Source organism: Primulina tabacum, chromosome 3 (assembly GCF_025594145.1).
Source record: "Primulina tabacum isolate GXHZ01 chromosome 3, ASM2559414v2, whole genome shotgun sequence".
Classification (NCBI taxonomy): Eukaryota; Viridiplantae; Streptophyta; class Magnoliopsida; order Lamiales; family Gesneriaceae; genus Primulina; species Primulina tabacum.
This window is the reverse complement of record NC_134552.1, coordinates 45,450,555-45,457,946: the sequence shown is the minus strand read 5'-3', so window position 1 is coordinate 45,457,946 and position 7,392 is coordinate 45,450,555.

The following is a 7,392-nucleotide window of genomic DNA, read 5'->3' as shown; positions in this document are numbered from 1 at the left end:
GGTGTCGATTCATAGTCCGTACAATCTAGTTAGGGAGATTAAGAATCATGTGTATTGAATTTCCGTCGGTTCGCGTCAACAGTGGGTACACGGACTCGTACACGGACCCTGGCATGGGGTCCGTGCCCATTATTCTTCAAAAATGTCTTTTTACAGAGTCTACACGGACCCTTACATGGACCTAGGCACGGGGTCCGTGTCCTTCCTCCTTTTCGGTGTGTCATTCCAGTACCTACACGGAACCAGAGCCGGACCTGGGCACGGGGTCCGTGTACCTTCATTTTTTTTGGGAAAAATTTTAGGGATTGATTTGGGGTTTCATGTCATGGTTTAGTACGATGATTAAACGAGGTCAAGCCCCGAGTAATCTAGAATGTCATAAGCAATTTATTTGCTTCGGTGGTGAGCATGAATACCTACGTCTAAAATGCAAGATAAGTGTTTAAACTCCTGTTAGTATGTTCAGCAGTGGCCCCAAGCGAGATCCAACGAATCCCTCAACGCCATGTAAGTATGTTGACGTGCAAAAAGAAAATACTTTTAAGTTTTTGAGGTATGCTATATGTCTTGTGACCAATTTATGTATGGGATTGGAAAGCGGTAAAGCATGACCATGGACCAATCCTCCCCGTTAAATCATGAACGGGTTTAGATCAGGATTGGAAGCGGTAAATCATGACCAGGGACCAATCCACCCGTTAAAGCATGAATGGGGATCTCATGTATGTGGTGGTGGATTTTCTCTGTCAGCCCAGTACTGTAGTTTAGTCTGATCAGGCGTATTTATGTATGGGTCACTTGATTTGAAACATGCCTCTACGCAAAAATGATGAAGTTATGTATGTTCAAGTATGTACAAGTATGCAAGCATGTTTAAGAAAAGTTTCACGTTATGGCACGTCTATGTAATGTATGTAAGATCAAGCTTTTACACGCATGTTAAAGTTCAAGTATGAATGTTATATTTTAAAGTTGCATGTTATTTTATTACGTATTACTTGCTACTTCCAGTTTATACGTGTTGAGTCTTTAGACTCACTAGACTTGATCGATGCAGGTGATGATGCATTTGAGGAGACGAGGGGTGAGGACCAGTGAGCTGGCTTGGGCTGAGCGGGAGGCTAAACCCGAGGACCGCCATGTTTATAAGAATTTATGAAAGTTTCAAATACTCTGATTTCATGTTTTTTGACGATATTCTAAAACAAGTATTCTCGTTAGCAAAATTTCTAGGGTGATCTTTTATTGCTAATACTTTTAGATGGTTGGCAAACTTGAGTGTGGTTGGTTTTTGGCAAATGTTTTTTTTGACGAACGAGACATTTTAATGCAAATTCGAAAGTTTATTTTATAATTAAGAAAATTTTTATTTTTCCGCAAAAATTCTAAGTAGTGTGAAGTATGGTACGTTACATCATGCATGCAAACCCATCCGTTCACAAAGAAACACTCAAAATCACTCAAAGTCGAACCCTAATCGCCTCTAGCTTCCTCGATCTCTCCCTAGCCGAGACCAGCCGTGCACGAGCTACTCTAGACCGTGTCTCAGACCCACCAGGGTCTACTCCACATCCATGGAGTGTCTCTCACATCGCCGTCCTTTTCGAATCATTCGATCGAGCCCTACCTATCTTGAACGCAAGGGCCCGATCAGTCACCTACAAGAGCGTGACCTAGCCTCAAGCTCATTCTGTCAAACGCCTAAACACCTGTTGTAGAACCTCCTTCAAACACTTAACCTGGCAGCATCCCCTCAACCAAGTCGTGACGTGATGTACATGAAGCAAATAAAATCATATTCATGGAGAAACGCATGTAAAATCAATTTAAACGTTAGTACCAACATATATCATGAATAATTCAATCAAAATGCATATTACAATGTGAAAGACGATAAAATAAGATAACAGGCATGCCTTTGCGTATTTACGCTCAAAAAACTCGACACAATCACGTAGAACGTGCACCGGATAGATGGGGAGGGAGTTCTTTGAAAAAAAACTTGAGAAACTAAGGGGGATAGCTGCTGGAAAAATCGAAGGAGGCTACTGCTAAAAAGGGAGGGGTGACCGAGTGTACTAGGGTGGTTAGGGTTTTTGGATGATTGACTAAATAGGGTGATTAGAGTATAATGGGCCATTAATTAAAAATATTTAGGAGGTGTAGGAGTTTAGGCCCAAAACCACTTAAAGTAGGCCCATTAAGCCCAAAATCGCCCTCGCAAAATATTACGTTTAGAAAATTTTTTGAAAATATTGTCTAACTCTCAAAAAGTCTCCCGACTACCTAAAATTTGCGTACCAGTTTAAAATATGTCCCGACGAATAAAAATACTCCACCAAGGCCTATTTTCGAAAATCTCACTTAATTACACCATATATTAAATAATTTAAAATAATTATTTAATAAAAATATTTTTCCTTACATGTCCCTGGTCTACGTCCTCGTTCGAGCACAAAATACTACTAAAAGCCCTAATGCATGAAATCTTAATAAACCATGCAATAAAACACATATTCATGCAATAATCGTGCATCAAAATAATTAAACACGAATTTTAGTAAAACTCTAGATTGCATGCAGTTAGGTTACGTAGTTCGAATTTTTTAGACCTTACAATTCCTCCCCCTTATAAAGAATTTCCTTGAAATTTAAAACTTATCAAATAACTCTGGGTAGCGACTCCTCATCTCGGCCTAAGTCTCCCAAGTAGCCTCCTCCTCGGAATGATTCAGCCTTTAGACCTTGACCATGTGGATCACCTTGTTCCAGAGTCTCCTCTCTTGTCTATCCAAAATCTGAGTGGGTCTTTCCTCAAAAGACAGGTTCGACGTTAGCTGCAGTAGTTCATAATTAAGTATATGCGAGTTCGACATGTACTTCCGCAGCATGAGACGTGGAACACGTTATGAACTCCCGCCAGATTTGATGGTAATGCAACTCTATAAGCTAGTGTGCCCACTCTCTCTAGGATCTCGAATGGTCCTATGAATCTAAGACTGAGTTTGTTCTTCTTCCCAAATCTTATCACACCCTTCATCGGTGCGACCTTCACAAATACATGATCGCCCACTGAAAACTCTAAATCCCTGTGCCTTTGATCTGCAATACTCTTTTGTCGGCTCTGAGCGGTCCTCATTCTGCCCCAAGTCATGACCACTAATTCTGCAGTCTAACTGACAATGTCTGGTCCAAACTCTGCTCTTTCCCCTATTTCATCCCGATAAACTGGAGACCTACACTTCATCCAGTATACTGCCTCGTATGGAGCCATACCGATTGATGCCTGGTAGCTATTGTTGTACGTGAACTCCACGAGAGGTAACTTTTGGCTCCAGCTGCCATGGAAGTCGATCATGCAAGCTCTGAGTAGGTCCTCCAAAATTTGAATCACCCTCTCTGATTGTCCGTCGGTGTGAGGATGGTAGGAAATACTGAATAGCAGCTTATTACCCAATGCCTAGTGCATATTCTTCCATAATGCAGATGTGAACCTTGGACCCCTGTCTGACACGATAAATACTGGAATCCCATGTAGTCTGACTATCTCTCTGATATACAGCTCTGCATACCGAGTCATGGTGAAAGTCTTCCTGATTGGTAGAAAGTGTTATTGACTTAGTGAGCCGATCAACTATCACCCAAATGGCATTATATCCCACAGTTGTCCTCGGAAGCCTTGTCACGAAACCCATGATGATATTCTCCCATTTCCACTCGGGAAAATTTGGGGTGGTCTCAGCTTCCCTACAGGTCTCTAATGCTCGGCCTTAACCTACTGACATATCAAACACTCAGAGACGAAGTGAAAAATTCTCGCTTCATGCCCGGCCACCAATATAGAGATTGCAGATCCTTTTACATCTTCGTACTCCCATGATGAATGGAGTACGGAGTGTTGTGGCCCTCTCTCATAATATCCGCTCTTAGGGAATCACCGCTAGGGACCCACAGTCGGTCACGATATCTGACTCTTCCGTCCTCAATTCTATATAACCTAAGGCCCTTAGACTCATTCCTCTGTATCCACTTCTGCAGCTTCTCGTCAGAAGTCTGCCCTGCTTGAATCCTGTCTCTCAGTGTAGGCTGTACTGTCAGGGTAGAAAGACTAGGGGCATTGATCATGGCATAAATGCAAGCTCAAACCTCTGAATCTCTACTTGCAACGGCCTCTGTACCGACAACCGAGTGATCACTGCATTCTTCCGGCTCAAGGCATCTGAAACCAAATTAGCCTTACCAGGATGGTAGCTAATGTCGCAGTCATAATCCTTCACTAGCTCTAGCCACCTCCGCTGTCTCATGTTTAGTTCATTCTGCATGAAAAAGTACTTCAAGCTGTTGTGATCGGTGAAAATCTTGCACTTCTCCCCATACAGATAATGCCTCCATATCTTCAATGTGAAAACCACTGCTGCTAGCTCAAGGTAATGAGTCGGATAATTCTTCTCATGAACCTTCAATTGTCTCTACGCGTAGATTATAACTCTATCATGCTGCATCAGAATCGCTCCCAAACCGAGCTTTGAAACATCTGTATAAAACACAAACTCTCCTTGCCCTGATGGCATAGCTAGAACTGGCTCTGAAGTCGGTGCCTGCTTCAGCCTGTCAAAACTCTCCTGGTACTCTGATCCACAAACAAATTTGGAATTCCTCTTCGTCAAGGCGGTCATAGGCACCGCAAAAGAAGAAAAGATCTTAATAAACTTCATGTAGTTCCCTGTCAACACCATGAAACTATGGATCTCCGTAACAATCTTAGGAACTGGCCAATTTCAGACTGCTTCGACCTTACTAGGATCAACGTCCACTCCATCTCGGGATATGATGTGGCCCAAGAATGTCACTCTATCTAGCTAGAACTCACATTTACTGAAATTTGCATACACCCATCTGTCCTGTAAATTTTTTAGTACGGTCCTCAGATGCTTACTGTGCTCCTCTCTTCTCTTCGAATAGACCAGGATGTCCTCTATGAAAACTATGAAGAACAGATCCAAATAAGGCTGAAACATGCGATTCATGAAATCCATGAAGATCGCTGGCGCGTTTGTCAATCCGAAGGGCATCACCATAAATTCATAGTGCACATAACGCGTCCTGAAAGCCGTCTTTTGCACGTTAGATTCTCTCACCTTCAACTGGTGGTATCCTAATCAGAGATCTATCTTTGAAAACACTGATGCTCCCTGAATCTGATCAAATAGATCTTTATGCCTAGGCAGAGTATACTTATTCTTAACTGTGAGTCGGTTCAGCTCCCGCAATCAATGTGAAGCCGCGTGCAACCGTCCTTCTTCTTAACAAACAGTACAGGTGCGCCCCATGGAGAAAAGCTCGGGCGACTGAATCCCATATCCAGCAAGTCAAGTATCTGATCCCTCAGATCTTTAATCTCTACAGGTGCTAGACGATAGGGTGCCTTAGAGATTGACACTGTACCTGGCATAAGCTCGATAGAAAATTCCACCTCTCTGTCTGGTGGAATGCCTGAAACATCGTCCGAGAAAATGCTGGGAAAATCGCTGACCACTTCGACCTCCTCTAACCTCTGGCTGACTGGCTCGGTCACTGTCACAATACTGGCCAAAAATGTCTGGCAGCCTCTCCTCATGAGCTTTCTTACACAGATGAAAGAAATGATGTGTGGCATCTGCTGGTGTCTAGCTGCCTAAAATATAAATGTCTTACCGCTGGGCGGTCGGACAGATACCGATCTACATCAAAAATCTATGGCAGCTCCGTTCGATTAAAGCCAGTCCAAACTCAGAATAATATCGGACTCCAGTAATGGTAGCACAATCAGGTCTTCTTGCACCACATTTTTCTGTAACTGAAGTTCCAAAATTTTCACTATCTGCGAGGTAAAAATCTGATCATCGGACGGAATCGAAACTTTAAATCCCTGATCCATAGCCTCTGGTATGATTCTTAGTCGCTTGACAAATGACTCGGATATAAATGATTAATGTGAAGCTCCGGAATCTAGCAATGCATACGTGGCTACACGTGGAATATATATCCTTCATTTGACAAAACATACCAACAAATCTGATCGTGTTGAAACTTAAGAAATTTTCTCTTAGTAATTATCCCAAAATTCTAAAAAATCACTGATTTAATTCTAGTGTTCCATAAAAAATTTCGAAATTTACCCCCAAAAATTTCAGAAATTGCAAATTGACACCTAAAGTTTCGAAGTCCTTACCATTTGGTCCTTCAATTTTTTTGAAAATTGCAACTTAGCCCTCATTAAATTTTGAATATACTCAAATTTAAACCTTAATTTTCTCGAAAATTATAAATTTGATCCCAAAATTTTGAAAAATGCGAAACAGCTCGACTTTTGAATTTTGCAATTATCGGTCATTGCATTTTTCTCCTCAAAGATCTTATTTAAATCAATCCAACCCTTAAGTCCAACTATTAGAACATGCAACCTAATTTATTCGAGGTTTTGAATCCCAAAAATAATTCCCACAACCAACACAATAATTCATGCAATCGCGGCGATAAATAAAAATTATGAAACATAAAGGTTACCGGTGATCAGTGTAGAGTCTGGCTCCACCTCCGCCTCCTTTGCGTGCATAACATAGGGCCTGCCAGTAGTGGGGCCCTTGTTCCTAGGTCAATCAGCAGATTTGTGGCCCTCTTCCTTGCATACCAAACACTTAAAGGTTCTCCACATACACTTGGCATAGTGGAACCGGTTACACTGCTTGCACGGCTGTCACTCCTTCGGCTTAGGATCCCCTGGAGCCTGTGGTGGCCGCTGTGAAAGGGTATCGATTATGGGTGCACGGAATGCGCAACGGAAGTTTTAAAAAATCATTGACAATAGAAAAACCCAAGCACCCCTCACTTAGTGTGTAGCAAATACAAATAAAAACACGAAAACATACCACTACAAAAATGGCTTTTTGCAGCGCGCAAATTCTCTTTCCGCGGCGCACATTGCACGCTGCGAAGTTGCAAGCTGTTGAAAGTTCAAGATTATCCGCAGCGTACATGTGAGGCCCGGGGCCGAAGAGGGCGGGGGGTGATCGCCGGTGCCATCAGTTGCACGGACAATGAGCGGCTCCTGGAAGGCTTCTAGGTGGAGGGAACATGAATGAACCGACCCACACGAGAATGAGAGGGATTCCGAGACTGTTCAATGTAATGGACTGTACAGTTGAAGAGGGCTTAAAAAGATTTGATTTGTACTACTCATATCACGAAGATGCATCTTCTTTTCGGTAGCTCATCACATAAGAACTCCAAAAAGTTAAGCGTGCTTGACTTGAGGTAATTTTGGGATGGGTGACCTTCTGGGAAGTTTCCTAGGGTGCGTGTGAGTGAGGACATAAGCACGCTGGAAACACTCGTCTTGGTACAGTGAGGACA